We start from the raw sequence: 17,661 nt of genomic DNA, 5'->3' as shown, positions 1-17,661 counted from the left end.
CTTGCTGCTAAACATTGCATCAAATCAGAACCTGAAGAGCTACACAATGGTGTCATTTCCGTCTCTTTGTATGTGTACTTTTAATTCTGTTAAGTATAACAATTTCATAACAGCACTTAGGAAGTATTCTACGCAAAAATTTTCACCTTGAATCCAATCTAGCCTTTAGAACTCATATCCAGATTACAGAAAACATTGGTGATGAGGGCCAAGAAAGATGACACCATGAGAAAACAAGACAAATTCAGAGTACAGGACGTTCTCCAAGTAGCTGAATCATTTCCAAAAGGTCAAGGTCATGAAAAAAAGTAGAAAGGAATACTATTCAGTCTAAAAGGAGAATTATAAGATAAAGCAACCAAAAGTAAAGCATGATACTTGATTACAATCTACTAAAAAAGAATAACAAAAAGAAAATAACCTATATAAAGACATTTAGGAAGACATGGGGAAATACAAAAGTGATCCAGCAAGACCAAAAGAAAGGGCGGAAATGAAGGATCGTTTCTCCTGGAAGAATCGGGGAAGATGCCGTAGAATATGAGGCATTTGTTCAACCTCTCTCATGACATTCTTTTGTGATTTTCCAGTCTATACTGATTTTCTTATTCTCTAAAATCTAAGCTTAAAGTATAAAATGGTTAACTATTGCCCTGTAATGTCCTCTAATTGTTTCTCCTGTATAAGCTTCTTCTTCCTAGGATTTTACCTTTTTACTATTCTAGTGGGTTCTGTCGTGCTTAGTATGAGACTCCATATTCGGCACTCAAGCCCTTACTGACTGATTGAGGCAATGGATAATTTTGTACACACAGGATCCACAAGTCTTCCTCCTAGCCAATGGTGTATTAATATAAGCAATATGTGCTACAATAAATCTCCGGTGTAAAATAAAGAAGTAAAGGATTCTTTGAAGCTTAGTTGTAGTTCCATGCTCTTATTAGAAACATTTAATCCAACTAGAGGTTACAGAATAACGCAACCTTAACGCATCTTGGTGAGGTAGGAGTCTTTATGCATTATTCTCCTCCTTTTACCAGGCAGGAAGTAGACACAGAGAGAGGCTAAGTGACTTGCCCAAGGACAAAGAGTGAGTCAGATGCAGAGCTGGGAATTGAGCCCACTTCTCCCCGTTCCCAGTGTACAGCTTTTCTCAGCAAGCCATAATGCCTTTCAGATGGATCATTTCCTAAAATGTATTAACTTGTTAAAAATTCAATATGGGTGTTTCACTGCTTTCCAACTAACTCAGTTTCTCATTACCTTACTAATGCTATTATTAGAAGCTAAATTCATAGATTAGTAATTCCGTATTTACAACTTTTAGACAATGCCCCATTAAAACCTGGATATACCAAACACCTAAGATAAATCAGAGTTTTTGGACAGAGAGGTTATATTCGGCTCTCACAGCAGGTAGGGAAGGAATCCACAGTGGGAAAATCTTGCAGCTTCCAAGTTAAGTGAAACTGAAAGAAAACAATTATGCGGAACAAGACTTCGACCACCTGAAAGAGTTAAAAAAAAAAAAACAAAAAAAAACCACAATCCAGCAATATGGCACTCATTGGAAGCACTAAAAAAGCAAGGAAATAAAATGTGTATACATTGAAAAAGTTGAGACTCTAGACTTAGAGAAGATTCTAGATACTTGTTTTTATACAAAGGTGTGCTTGTTCACCAGCTAGGATTTTACAAGTTGGCTCATTGGAATTTCTGGACCATGGGTAGGCACTAACCTTTTTAATGACAGTTACTGGTAACTTTCACTATGTTAACTAAACCAGAAATGGTAAGTAGGCCATATGTCTCCCAATTATGCTAACTGAAGACATCATCAACGGATCACCATGCCTTTTACCAATGAATCCAGACTCAGCTATAGTGTCTCTTTCAATACAGCAGTCTGACAGCCAATACGAATTAGTCCAGGTTGCTCCAAAAGATTAAACCCATTCATTTTCTTGACATACACTTTTTTGTTCACTTCCCATTTCCAAGACAAGATATAGATCACTCTTGGCCCACAGCCTTACCTCTCAAGTCTAACCAAATACTGTGCAGGTGTCTCTTACATGACTTGCTCATGCTTTCATCATGTTTCTTGCCTTAGTTAGACAATCAATTCCTTGAGGTCAGAGATGTCTTTTTGAAGGTCAATGTCCCCCACATAAGTTTCCTGAGAGAAGATCAATATATGCTAATGGATTTGATAAAATGTATCTATTTTTTTAAGCTTTAGAGAAGTACAATTTTGAATGTCTTAATAAGCATTAGTCTCTCTAATCACACTAATTTAGAATTTTAGTTCAGCAACACTCAGTTATATCAGTGAATGCTCTGTTAACATTAAAGTACAGAGTAAAATGATTTCTTTTGGAACAGTAAAATACAGTAATGAGGTAATTGTTTTTGCAATTGGTTATTCCCAGAAGATCATCTTGTTAACCTGGAGAGAGCTCATCTTCTCAGAAGTGCCTACAGTTTCAATACCCTATGAAATTCCTTGGAGAAATGGCAGGGAGAATATAAGATGGGCCTGGGGGAAACGGACTTTGGCCCAGTGGTTAGGGCGTCCGTCTACCACATGGGAGGTCCGCGGTTCAAACCCCGGGCCTCCTTGACCCGTGTGGAGCTGGCCCATGCGCAGTGCTGATGCGCGCAAGGAGTGCCCTGCCACACAGGGGTGTCCCTCTAAAGGAGAGCCGCCCAGCGCGAGAGAAAGTGCAGCCTGCCCAGGAATGGCACCACCCACACTTCCCGTGCCGCTGACGACAACAGAAGCGGACAGAGAAACAAAACGCAGCAAAAAGACACAGAAAACAGACAACCGGGGGAGGGGAAGGGAATTAAATAAATAAAAATAAATCTTTAAAAAAAAAAAATAAGATGGGCCTGGAGCACATAGTGGTGCTAGAAAGTAAGAAAACACACACACACACAAAGAAGGATGGAGTATGCCCCACTGGCCAGAGGTAGAGCCATTTAAACATAATAAACAATGATGGTACTGGATTATAACCCACATGATAAAGTAACTATCTGTACATCTATATTGATATAAATGAATATTAGAATAAATAAATGTGGGGAGACAACTCTTCCTTATAGTGGAATTACAAATATTAAAGGTAGAAAGAATGAGGAAGCACCATCTTACCCAATGATCAAGATTAACATTACCAGTAATAAGACATATTGACACGTATCTCCTGATATGACACACTGAGGGGAGAACATCCCTCATGTGGTATGCTTGCTCAAAATACATAATCTCAATCTAATCATGAGAAAATAGTAGGCAAACCAAATTGAGGGACATTCTATAAAATAACTGACCTGTATCTCTCAAGAATCAAGGTCATGAAAGCCAACAGAGGAACCTTCACAGATTGAAGGAATCTAAGGACACACAACAATTAAATATGATATCGGATCCTACATAGAAGAAGGCCATTAGCAGACAAACTGGTGAAGCCCATATAAAGTCTATGGTTTAGTTAATATATTTATTGTTTCAATGTTAATGTTTTGCTTGGCTGTCTGAATTACAGTGAAACAGGATGTTAACACTTGGCGAAGCTGGGTGAAGGGTGGAAGGGAACTCTGAACAATTTTTGCAAAGTTTCTGTTAGTCTAAAATTATTTCAAAATAAAAAGTTTTAAAAAATCACTCTAAAGAAAGATTGGTTGGAATAATCTGTTTAGATACATTGATTCCTATGTGAATCACAGGTAGGAAACTTAAAGGCAGTGTATGTAAGAGAGCACAGAGTTGGCCCTTGTTAAGTCATAGCTTTCCCAAGGAAAGGAAAGATGAAGCACAAATCTAAATGTGATCCCATTTGTGTCTCAGCATGAGAAGTTGTCTGCACATTAGGATCATACCTCTGCCATCTTCACTTCGCTATATTTTTCTCCTGCTCCTTTGTGTTGTTTTTCTTTTTGTTTTTGTTTTTTTCCGTCTTCTGCATTTCAGTAATGATCTGTCTGTGGCATGATGATGTTGTATTCAGCCTTGTGGCTGTTTCTTATCACATAGAGTATTTGTCAATATTTTTCACCCTGAAGTGCCAAGGCTGAAGGAAATCAGCACTTAGTATTTCATCACCATATTCAGAGAGTTCTGTTTTGCAGATGACTTTCAGTGGCAGATGCCTGCCCTATGTCATAATTGGGTTTAATATCATTACCCTTCTGCTGGGTCACTACACCTACCTTCCCCTGATTCTGACTTTATATCTAGCAGGGAGAGGACGTTGCAAGGGAGAGAGATGCAGAAGGAGACTTTAAATTCATCTTTGGCATCCTTAATTCTAAACCCATGCCCTGCAACAATAATGCACCCCAGATTTTCAGGCATAATGATCCACTTTCCAGGGCCACCTTTCAGTTACAAGGCACCAAGTAAAATGTTTTCTCTGTGACTCAATCCAACCTACTGCTGTTGCCAGCAACTCAAGGGCTCCATCCCTGGCTGTAGGCCATCAGCCTCTGTGTTGAATCCAATGGCTTGATTTTTAGGCTCCCACAGTGTTGTATGGTTGCTTTTTGTTTATCTTAATTTATAAGCATCACTTAAAACTTAGGCAATTTTACATAAGATTCCAGATTCCTGGCCTCTCTTGAATTATGTAAGTGTCAGGCAACCCTAGGCCCACATTCATGAGGCCACAATCCATTCAAGTTGAATATCGCTGCCCCTTTGGACAGCGTGGGTGCTTTTCCAAATTACCGTATCACCCACAGCACCTTCTTACTAGCCTAGTTTGGGTGTATTTTTGTGCTTGCAAAACTTGCCGTGCATTTTGCCAAACATAAGTTCACTTAAGTATTTCTGAGTGACATTAAGACACCTAAGCTGCCTTTTCTCTGATCTAGATAGCTTTATCTCAGAAGTCATGGCCACCTATTACCTTCTATGAATCTTTATGGAAGAAATGTTGCAAACCATTTCCTCCTGCCTGCAAATGGAGGGAAAAGGGCACAGATCACTGCTTTAGGTTCCTTTACATGATTCCCTGCTTCTAAAGGAAATATTATTTCTATTTCAGATTAAGCTCAACTCTCACTTACATAGTGACTCTCAAGACTGGGTTTGAAATGTGGGGCAATAAAGTCATTACTGCTTTATTTCACACAGAAGAGGGTTTTACTAATCTTCTTTGACATTATCTCTAAATCTTGGTGAGTTCAAGCAGCTGCAATCTTTAAAAGTTTTATTTTTGACTTAGATGATGTTCTTGCTATTGCTAGAGTTTTCAGGTATCTCAGCAGCATACCTTTTATGTAAATAATCTGTGTTTATTCTCCTTGGCTCTTTAGAGCAAGTTTAACTCTGTCCCAGGAGCTCACAACATTTCCTGCCCAAATGACTTTTATTCTGACCATGCAATCAGTCATTACTTTTTTGCCTTACATAATAAAAATAACTTCCTTATACTCATCTTGAAAGTTTCCCCATAGTACTTTCCTTTAGAAAGAAAGGGGAAAAAAAAGCCCTCAGCAGCCCTCAGTGTGATGTGAGCAGAGTTCTAGTCAGGGCACATAAATCATGCCTAGTACCCACCAATATACAAGTAACCCTTCCCCTTCCTGCTGCTTTCAATTACTCAGGTTAATTTATTTCCAAACTTTTTGGCACTCATCTGCTAAAGTACACAGTAAACAAGTTTACAGTGAGTTCCAAATTAAATACTAATGTAAAATCTCCAAGCCTCAAATTTCATTTGGTTCAGTAATTTCTAAAATTTAATACAATTTTGGTTTGTATTCCGTATTTAACTTATTTCTAGGCATAATGTTGATTTTAGTACTGAAATTTTTGAACCAAATTATCGAAGAAGGTTTTGACAACATGAATGAAAAATGGGCTGGACTTAAAATCGTAAACAAATTAGATTTGTATACATGCATCTAGGCAGTGTCTACTTAACTTCCATGTAAGCTCTTTATACACCAAATCAACTGGTTGAAATCTTTTACTGCAATATTTTATTTAGCATTTCTAAAATTTTAAATATCTGAACTTCGACTCTCTTTTCATTTTAACCTAATATTTATTTAGTATATGTCTTCCTTTAAATCTAAAGAAACACATGTTTGAAAACTAAGAAAGCAGGTTGTCTTTTTAAACCTTACTTGTAATAATCATGTAGCATTTCCAAGGTAATTGACCTGGCTGCAGTGAAGTCTTTCTTCCATAATGCTAATCTTGAGCAATATAAGGTAAATAGTGTCTAAAAGTGCTGACTACTCTGAGCTATCTTTTTAGTACTTTATTTAGATGGCCTATCTAGCCTAAAAAAAACACTGAGTGGGAATTTCTTGAGGCTAAGCTGGTACATTGGAAGGTAGATTTGAATGTCAAGTTTTAAAATTAAACTCTTTTTCTCAAGGTAGCTAATGGGAGAAGGAGATGAAAGATAAAGAAAACAATGGGAAAAAAAATAGAGATACCAAATCTAGAAACAATCTGAAATACCTTCAGACCTAGGTAACTCAATCAGCCTAACAGAATTTCCTTCCAACCTCTATTCCTTTCTTCTTTCTCACAGATCCTCTTGGGTGCGATATTTTTCCACTTCTGTCGGTTTTACCAAAAACCAGTCCTTTCTCTCTCCTCCTCCCCTAGTTCTCTCTTTCCTTTTTAACTGCAACGAGAAGAGAATAAACTCAAATTTCTGGTCTAGAATCATAAGCTAACTTTCCTTGAAAATCAAAAGTTGTGTGATTATTAAACTCATGTGATTTTACTGTTTGTTTTGGTTTTAGGTGTTTGTTTCTATCTCTAGTCTATAAACCAGACTGAAACTGGTACATACCAGGTACTATAACATCCATTCAACAGATGTATAGATAAATAATCTATGCATCGACAAATAATCCAAGGCCCCTGACTAACCAAGAGGCACTACCTCATTGGTCATACAATCTTACCCAATAGGATCTCTACCACTTGCTGTCTCATGCCCTACTTTCTACAGTTTGCTTGAAATTTCTAGGGAGAGAATGAGTTCAACCAAAAGCAGCTCTCATAATTTTCTCCCTTTACCCTAACCAAACATTCATAAGTAACAACTTGACTTTCACCACAAGTTCTCCTCAAACATGTCAAGGATTTGGGCACAATGAAAAAGTAGCCCTTCCTTCAAAACAGTGAAGGATTACTCAAGAAAAGTGGCACAAATGAGTCCTCACAAAGATTGTTTCCCTTTGTACTTATTCTACTTTAGACTGGTAGAAATAAAATTGAAATAATTGCTGCCATATATGTGCCATGCATATATTAATTATATAATTTGAACAAAACTCCCAAAGAATCCTGTGAGACAGACTCCACTAATTCCATTTAACTGATGTGGCCTTATAAACATGCGGTAATAGGGAAGATGTCATCAATAACTCTGAAAGCCAAGAAAAAGGTAATAAGAAGACAAGCAAAGTTGCAGGGTCCAAATAAGGACAGCATGCGCCTTATATTGTGAAACAGGTTTCTTACAAACACGTTGGTGTCAATAAAACATTTGAGGTGCTGAAAAATGGAATGCATCCATTTTTAAATAACCTAAAATAGATTTTTCTATGTTTAGAGTGTTAACACTACTTTGAAGGATATTTTGAAGCTTCATGTTATGTCTTACCCTTCACATTAAATGGTGCTGTATTCATTGTTAGAGAGATTCTTCACTTATATAATCTCTAAATTAAGTATGTGAATTGCCTCCTGCCTTGTCCTCATCTTCACTGCTATTCCCTCATCTAAACCACCTCCATCTCCAGTCTCTCTCCAAGACAATCCTAATCCTCTTCTTTCCCCCATGGTGGCCCTTCTTGTCCTTCCTCACTTGGCAGCAAGCATGGTCTCTTAAAAGATTATGTTGGATCCTCCATCCCTGATGAAGACATAAAATTCCTGCCAGATATAATCAGAATAAGACCCAAACGCCTCCTCACCTTGATTAGCATGGCCCTAACTGAGCTAATATTCACAAATATGCCTTACCCCCCATAAACATGTGCAGTTTACTACAGACACACAGGCATTTTTTATTTCTCTAACTTGTCAAATTCATGACTACCTCTCAAGGGTTTGCAGGGAATATTTTCTCAGTCAGGAAATCTCCTCCCTCAGAGTTGCCCATAGCTTGCTCCCTCTCATCACTGTGGGCTCACCAAATGTCACCTCAAAAGCCCTCTATGATTATAAACGCCACCATCCTGCCCAAAGCCTTCTTCTCTATCACATTATATGATTTTTCTTTCTTCTTGGAACAAAATTATATGATGTGATTATTTGTTTGTTGTTTGTCTCATCCTGAACTAAAATGAGAACCCCGTAAGACCAGTTACTTTATCTAACTTGCCCTCTTGATTCATCCCCAGCATCTAGAACAGCAACTGACCCTAAGTTGCTCCATTTTGTTGAAGGAATGAATAAGTAAACCAATGATTCGGGGGTCAAGTAAGTTCAGTAGGAAAGAAAACTGTGAAAAAAATCAAAGCATCCTAAAAATGTAAGGGATTTCTGTGGCTAATAACTCAAGTTAATAGTATCATGGATAAAATGCAGGATGTTTATGTAATGCAGTACACGAGGCAATGTGTTGCACATACATCATCTTCCCTGTCCCAAGTCAATGTATTTGGGACACTGCTACCTCTCAGTTTTCAGAGTTGGTTAAAGGAGTTTTCCGTAAAACTCAGGTGGTGTTTTCACAGGCATTCAAATTAAAACACATGCAAGATAAAAAGTCTCACAACCTTACATTCTCCCAGCAAAGACAGTGTCAGGGAGAGTTGCAAATGTGCTAACATTTTTGGTTCTTTCACTGTCAAGATTAATTTCAAAATATTTGACAATGTCATTAGCAAGTGAAAATAAGAAAAACATCCTAGCAAAGGAAAGGAATAAGGACTAGAATGTAATCCAAAGACGAACAGAGGAGAACGTTTAACTGCTAAATTCTTCCTCATTTTAAATGTTGATCAGTGGTGGATGAACCCAACTGATTTTTCCCCAAATATGATTTTTATGCCACTACTACTACAAGCCATTAACATAGTGCTGGTGAACTGCTAGCGTCTGTGGAGAATGATGACAATATAAGGGTTCAGCAAAAGGGCCTGAATTCTGAGTTAGTAATTCCATCAACACACTTGCCATAGCTTTCTTTTTTAAAATGAAAGTCTCAGGAATATGGATGTCCAGTGGGCACAAACTGTACTACTTTTCCCTAGTGAAGCAAGAATCTCACCCATGAACTGGCATTATCACTGCACTTTTTCTAGCTTAATCATGAGAAAATGCCTTAAAATTAACAGAGGTGAATAAAGTAGAATATTTTAATAAAACATGCCTGCAATTTTAACTTTTCTGTACCAATAAAGCATATCATTAAAGGCTTAGGGAAATGCACAAAATTTCTTAGATAATTTAAAACCTAAATCATTTTTAAATCTCTAAAATTTGTATTTTAGAAAAAATTTGAGTTTCTTAACTGCCTCTGTTACTTGAGCTGAGTGGGCAGAAACTTCAGTATATTCTAAACATCCAAGCTCTCTCTCTCTCAGCACCTTTATCCTTCTTCTCCTTGTACATCCTAAACATCCAAAGAAAACGGATCATTCTAAAAACATCTTTATTATCAGCATTATATGTACAATTTTTCTTTTATACAAATATCTTAAAATACCCTAGGAATACTCAGATCAACTCAAACCCAGTTTCATGTCTTCTTTACTTTAATTCTAATTCTCTGTTCTCATTTCAAGAAGAAAAAGGCTAGGATGACAAATTGCCATTAAAGAAAAACTCAGCAGTAGAAAAATTCTTAAGGAATTATATATTCGTATTTCTAAAGTTAAGCTGTCTTGGAAGTCTTGAAGGATATCAATGCAATGTAGAAAAGTTAGGAAGGAATGTCCTATTGATTGTAAGAATAAAACAAGAGACGATGTGTGGTACCTTGATCTTACCTAAAGAAGAAATGTATTCTTTCGACTAAAACGAGCTCGTGTTTCAACAATACCCGTCTTTGGTCTGAAGGCTAAGTCAGTCAGGACAATGAGGTACAAGTATCTCAGGAAGAGATGTCTGACTGTTAATAAGAATGCATTCTGAGATAAAATGTAACACAGGTATCTTACCAAGGCAAGCCGCTCTATCTTCTTCAGGTTTATTATTTCTTTTTTTCTTTACTTAAAGTTAGAGGAAATCACATTTTGAAAAGGTATTTTTTTTTACCTTTTCTTCTAAAAAGAACATGGTTATAATAGTATTCATATATAAATTGAAACTTTCAAATGCACATGGCTATATTCAAGTTTATATCTGAGAAAAATAAGATTAAATGGAAAGCTCTATGCTAAGAAAATGTTAATATAAATTAGTTTTCTTTATTTCTGTTGGAAAAGATAGCTTTGACAAGTGTTGCATATTTATAACCAGTCTGGAATATTTGAGAAGAAATCCAGATGTTGATAATATATCATTATTCAATAAATATGAGTGACAGAGTTATTGAGCTCTTTGTTGAACAATCTTTACCAACAGAAGCAGGACTCTGAAGTAATAGGAAATCAGAAGAACAAATGGTGGGACAATTTATTTAATCATGGCAATGCATTTTTTAAACCAAAATTGAACATCTAATTATAGACTAAAAGTAAATTAATGCAGTTGCATGAGAAAGTAATTATAAGCATATTTAGAAACACATCAAACTCCATTGTCCATTTTATCACTGCAATGATTTCCTCTATATTTTCATTATTGAGAGAAATCCTTGACTTTGAAACCTTGTTTCAGAAATGTATTTTCATTTTTTTAATATTATTTACAGAATGGGAAGACGAATAAATTCAGCTAAAAAAAAAAAAACAAAGCCAGTAAAGAAAAAAAGTTCCATTTAACTTTCCATAATCTTTTTGTCTGAAAACAAATGAATTCAGAGCATATACTTATGATATTCTAGTACTAGTTTAAATGCCATGCCATCACATGACATAAATACATAATTACTACCAGATTTTGTTTGCTTCTTTTGATAGCACAGTGGCAAAGGCACATCTGACTTGCTCTATAAAGTCCTGCTCCAAAGTATTATGCATAAATCTTTCTGAGGAACATGTTTTTATTTTGTTGTTTTTCCATAAATTTCAACTTTAGGCTCTTCCTGAAAGGTAAGATTTTCTGCTCTCTCAGAACTCACTGGCTACTATCTGTTAGTTTTTTATTCCCATTTAATTACTAGTCAGTTTCACGAATTAGTTCAGTCAGGAAACTCAATCAAAGTGATTGAGTTTGTATAATGATAGCCTAAATCAATAGGATGCACAGAATAAAACAAATAAAAAGCTCTATATTTCGGTATCACTGAATTCAGGAAAGAGCAATAAATAATACATGCTTTCTAACTTGGCCTTGTAGTTATGCCAGGGGGGAAAAGGGGAGCCACCAAATCATTTATGAGGATAAAATATAGACCTATATTTGTTAAGACAACTTATAGAGAGAAAATGCAAATGAATTCTGAAGTTCTAAGCCTGCCTGTCAACTTTCGATGTATGGCAGAATTTCGCAAAACTTTAATTCTCCTTTCTATAATATGGAGGAGTGGCAGTTTGAGATTATTTATGAATTCCAAAAAGAGAGATCATGTTTGTAAAATGGTCTGTTCCTCTGAGTGTGACATCCTTTGATTGTATCAGATTTATCTAAGATGTCTTTGATTGAATTAAGTTATGATTAGGGCTTTGATTTGACCACATCAGTAGGGTGTAACTGAGGTTAAGCCCCTGCCCCTTGGTGAGCTATATAAATGGACACTGACTCAAGAAGATACACAGAGGAAGATATGGAAGAAGGACCTTGGTCATTTTGGTCCTGCCATGTGACAGAAATGAGAAGGCTCAAACAGCTAAAGCCCTGGGAAGAGAGATGTGAGTTCTATGCCAGCCTACAGCTGAGATCAGAAGAAGCTGGGTCTACAGAGCCTTAAGAGGAAGAAGGAAGAAGAGACTAGGCAGAAGTCATCCACCACCTTGCTTCAACACGTGGCAACACACGTTGGTGAGGAAGTAACCTTGACTTGGACTCTTTAGGGCCTTGTAACTGTAAGCTTCTACCCAAATAAATACCCTTTATAAAAGCCAACAGATTTCTGGTACTTTGCCTCAGCACCCCTTTGGCTGACTAAAACAGGAGGGTTCACATGTACTTGGTAAGAAAGAGTAACATGTTATGTTATTGCTATGAGAGAGGACAGAATAGCCTGACAGTGAATAAATATTAGTGCAAGAAGGATACTTCTGAAAAGACAGTGAAGTAAACATACTCATTAGCATACATGTGAATTGGTCTAAAAAGTGATTTTTTAAAAATAAATTGATTTTTTGAGATATCCTCATATTTTGTTTACTTAATGTGTAAACAATAAGTAAACAACAGTCTACAGACTTGGGCTAGTGAGTGCTGTATTGTACTTTCATGCCTATGTCTCTGTTTATGAGGTTGCTATATAGATTAAATTTGGGGAATACCAATTCCAATTAAAATGTAAAGCAACTCCGCAGAAGACTAGCTTGTATTTGATGGAAAAAGCATAACTTGACACCTCTCTGGTTGGTTGGTTGGATTAATTCTACCACTATCCCATCCAACCCCTGACCTAGCACCCATAAAAACAAACAACCCAACAAACAAAATAAGCAAACAAAATTTATTTGCTCTCTCCATGCATCAAGGTAGTTTTTTTGGTCATGATTCATAGATTAAATATGAGGAGCCAGGTTTTTAAACTACTAGAGTGAACTTGACATCTTCTGATAGCGTTTTGACACAGTATATATTCTGATTAACTCATTAGAAATGGTGGGTAATCAAACTTTTGCTTCACTTTTCTTTAGCATTTCATCTACTAGAAAAATTGTATCACATTATAAGCATTGGCTGTATCATAATTACAAGCCTTTCAAAGCCAAATGCCATTTGACATATTTATTTCTTCCACTGACAGATACTGTTTCAACTAATTATTTTGTTATACAGATATTCATTAGAATATTGTATGTTGGGAATTGAAAAATAACTTCATTTTTTTTTCCATTTTAGCTTTCTGTTTATTAAGGAGGCAATAATGACAAAAGTAGACAAGTATTGTCTGGGATTTTGAAAAATAGAATTTTATTAAAAAAAAAAAAATCCCCACTTTCCAGGTCAGAGTAGTATTTTTTACAGGTGTTTGTGCCAAGGCAGCCATTTCAAAGATGTGAAAATGCACATGTAATTGTATAGGTAGGTTCCATTTACTGCTGCATTCGTTTTACTAATGACATGTGTTGGCACAAGTAGTCTTAATTTTTAGTATTAACTCTAATTTCTTTGAATGCATCTCTCTAGAATGAAGACAAGCATTTTCTTTGTACAAGAGTTGTTTTGACAGCCAGCCAGAGAAGATAGAGAAATCTACAATACCTCTGGTTGGTAACTCTTATTACATAGAATCCCCATAACCAAAAGTAGGTGAAGAAAGCAGGGAGTACATCTCCCAAGATGGGCATATAGAAGAAATTTAAAAATAAGATATAGTAATACATAGAATGGAGGGAAAATATAGATCCCTCAACATTATAATCCTGTAGAAGACTGAGGTATATTCAGGTCAGGTGACTTTAAATGAACCCTATCTTTATGGTATGCCCTAGGCTCTGAAAAAAAAATGGACAAGGCAGGTAACAAGAGACTAAAGATCTGTATCCAATACAACATGCAAACTAAAAATCTTTGTATGTCTCCACTCTGAATGACAAGTAGCACTTAGAAAGTGTCACCTTCTTCCTAAGACTATACTAACAATATCACTCATTCCCCACTTTTTACAATATTTCTTTCACAGCCACTAAAATTAAAAAGAATTCACTTTGATCTTAATAACTCTAGCATATTAACATTTAAGTTTCCTGCAATGTTCTTGTCTACCTCTCCATTCTTAGAGGTTTAATTGTATCTAGATTCATACTTAAGGAACTTTCTTCAAATATTTTTATCATAATGATATTTATCATGACTTGACATAGGAAATAGTTTTAAGAAATAATTGTTTTGTCCAGAGAAAAATTTCTTCTTCAAGAAATACTCGGGAAACGGACTTTGGCCCAGTGGTTAGGGAGGCCGTCTACCACATGGGAGGCCCGCGGTTCAAGCCCCGGGCCTCCTTGACCCGTGTGGAGCTGGCCCATGCGCAGTGCTGATGAAGGAGTGCAGTGCCACACAGGGGTGTCCCCCGTGTAGGGGAGCCCCACGCGCAAGGAGTGCACCCATAGGGAGAGCCGCCCAGCGCGAAGGAGGGAGCAGCCTGCCGAGGAATGGTGCCGCCCACACTTCCAGTGCCGCTGACGACAACAGAAGCGGACAAAGAAACAAGAAACAAGACGCAGCAAAAAGACACAGAAAACAGACAACCGGGGGAGGGGAGGGGAATTAAATAAATAAAAATAAATAAATCTTTAAAAAAAAAAAAAAAAAAAGAAATACTCAATGGATTCAACCTCTTCCTAAATTTATCTTTTCGTTTTCTACCTATTTTTCTTTCTCTTCCTTATTGTTTCCTACAACTCACATTCTTTCTTCCTGTTTTAAAAACAGTTTTAAAATTTTCTTTATTTTCCATTTTTACCTCTCCTTTTCACTCAATTCCAAATTTGAGCCTGAGGAAGAGAGGATAAAAAAGAAAAAGATGAAAGAGACCTCTTCAAAACAAAACTTCTGTCTTGTTTATGGAATATAAAGACATGGATTGAAGTTCATTCTTCTTTGAGGAGAGGAAGATTAAAATTTTGACATACAAGTGATTGTCATTTATTGATGGCTTCATACATTGACATAGCCAATAACTATATTAGCATGAACTTTAATTATTTGGAAATATATCTCCACATCTTAGCAGACTTAAGTATTCAAGAGACTAGCTTTAGGTCTCTTGATCCCATTTCTTTTCAGAAAATTTGACAATTTAAAATATACTTCCTTTTAAGACTTGATTCTTATCAAGCAATGCTTTGATATTATATGACATTGTGATATGACAACTTGGTTGATTCTAAGTGACTCTGATTTATCCTTCACTTTGGGCTGGTAAGAGTTACAAAGATGTTTCCTTTTTCACATATGATAGAATCTAATAAGACCTGACATGTACATTAGTTTAACTCTGTATGAAAATCAATATAAATTTCAAAAATCAGCAGTATAGAATTGGAGGACAAGTAGATGTGTATGGATAAAGCACAGACATACAAGTTAGTTTCCAGAATTTTTCTATTTTTTTTAAAAAGGTCTGAGCTTACTACTCACAAACTTACAAAGAGATCGAGTAAAGTACAGATAGAAGGATAGATGGTATTACAACCATTTCTATATTACAGTTTAAGAAGTTACCCATTACCCAATACTTATTTGGAAAACCTGAAAGTGATTACTCACTTTCTGGCTTGAAGCTAGCTCCCACACAACAAAACACACCTGTGTAATTCACATGGTTGTTCTATTCAAGGGCAATTGATAAAAGACTGCAGAAAGTTACATTTCATTAACCTCTATCTTGAGTTTATATCCCCATATCTTCAGTTTCAGCACTTCAGCAAGGGAAGTTTGTCATAATGCAGCAGAACTTCCTTTCAACTTTCAACAAGATTTCTCTTTCTCTCTTCTCTCTCTTTTTCTTCTTTTCCAAATGGGACCCATCTTTTTCACTTTTGATAGCTAACTGTGACAATTTTAGTTCTTTACTAACAGTTTTGAAAGTTGTGTTAAAATATGCAATAGTGCTAAGGTGTCAGTCTACAAGTATTTTAACCTCTGCTATTTGACATAGTACCTTTAATGTCAGCATAATTATACAGAATATTTTTTCATTTTCAGGAAAAGATGGCAGTCATTTTCCATAACCCCTGTTTTATACTTTAGACGTCCCCTTCCCCATGAAACTAAATTGACACCAAATTATAATCCTTAGTTATTTAGTTTCCTGACTCAAAAGAAAGTTTAGGGACTGTATGCTTAACTTTTTTTTTACATTTAAAATTCTTTCCAGGTATGCATTCCAACCATTACAGCTACAGCCCTATTCCGCAGAAACACATACAAAAGCACTTAGGTCAGAGCTCTTGATAAGGTCAAATTTCTGGAGATTGGGAACTCAATCAGAAGGCAGTCAGCAGTCTGTCAGGGCCATTACATTTTGTTAGCACACAGGACTGAAAAGCTGCATTCTGTGCATCTGCTCTGATCCAACTTAAAACATTCTTCCTAAGGTTGAGAGCTAATTGTTCCCGAGGAAAGACATCATCATTTCGAGTGAGAGCTATTTGCTTCTATTGGGTCATAAGAGTTTTCATCTATTTCACACCAACTTCCAGGCAAGTGAAAGCAAGTTCAGAGCCACATGTTTACATGGCAGTGGTATGTTTAAAGGATAATCAGTTAGCAAATGTCAGGAACTAGCATTATTCCCAGTATGGGTAAAGGAAATGGCACTTGTGGGTACCTTATAAAGACTATAATCTGGTTGACAACAGCAGGTTGAATAGAAAAACTACAATTGACCCCCATGTTATTTTCTATAATGAAGTAATAATTTTTAGTCAGTTCATAATTTTGCTTCATATAAACAGTCAGTGGATCTCCCAGTGCAATATTTTGCATCTTTGCTTGGCATTGGGATCCTGGAATCTTTTTCTTTCTTTTTTATTACTTTCTGGTTTTGCTTTGTTTTTTTCTAATTAAGTAAAAACCTGAACTATATCGGCCAATATGAGCTCATTTTAAGATTTTAAAAATCCACAACGACTAGAATTATGGTGCTTCCTGTTTAAGTTTAAGCAGTTAAGCATTCCAAGTCTAGGGCCGGTTGCCCAAGTATTCATCACAAATTTTCTTTTCCTTTTCCCCCCGTGCATCTGTTGTCAAAGATTATAAAATATGCACAGGGATTTCTAGTTTCCTAGCGAAAAAGTTTACAGAATCCTGGATTATTATAATTCTCACCTCAATCCTCTCTCCTCGGCTCCCACACCCATTTCCTTTTAAACTTCTACCATTCATCAGCTACTTAAAAAAACAAGCAAGAGAGCAAAGTGCCAGGCTGGACAGAGGAACTGTAGCGTGGGTTAGCATCTCAAGGTATTCCGAGGGCTGTGTCACAAGACCTTCGGAATCAAAGAGTCAAGAAGTTCGGGCAGGTGCCTGCGCCAAGAAGCACCCCCGAAAGCCTTTGCCTTTCTGCTGATGACACGAATTTCGCCCCCACGAGTCTGCCCCCAGGAAAGGCTAAGGAAAGGAACCCGGGTTTGAGTCAGCGCTTTCGCGGCTCTATAGACCTTGAATGCTGCAGGTAAGGAAGTGAACCCCGGAGCTCAACTGAGAGCCGACGCTATTTTACGCGCAGGATCGGACAGCCATAGCTCTCAATCTCCAAGCGAACAGCACGGAGGGGAGTCTCTTAGAAACGCGGGTACTGATCCCAACATCTGCAGCGCTTGGAACGCGCGGGCAGAGGAGCGCAGTGAAGTCTAAATGCTCCCGGAGGGGAGAAAATCAGGACAGTTCAACGGCCAGAGGAAAAAGCTGTGGGGGTGCCGAGGGCCTGGCACCGGGTGCAG

General features: G+C 36.9%; 1 protein-coding gene across 1 annotated transcript in view; it reads right to left on the bottom strand.

Annotated features, from left to right (window-relative positions):
- The window catches only part of LRP1B (LDL receptor related protein 1B), a 2,023,931-nt gene that overhangs the window by 2,005,378 nt on the left and 892 nt on the right, over positions 1 to 17,661 (bottom strand). The gene's annotated exons all lie outside the window — the stretch shown is intronic.

This window comes from Dasypus novemcinctus, chromosome 7 (assembly GCF_030445035.2).
Source record: "Dasypus novemcinctus isolate mDasNov1 chromosome 7, mDasNov1.1.hap2, whole genome shotgun sequence".
Taxonomy (NCBI): Eukaryota; Metazoa; Chordata; class Mammalia; order Cingulata; family Dasypodidae; genus Dasypus; species Dasypus novemcinctus.
This window is presented reverse-complemented; position numbering and strand designations above follow the sequence as displayed.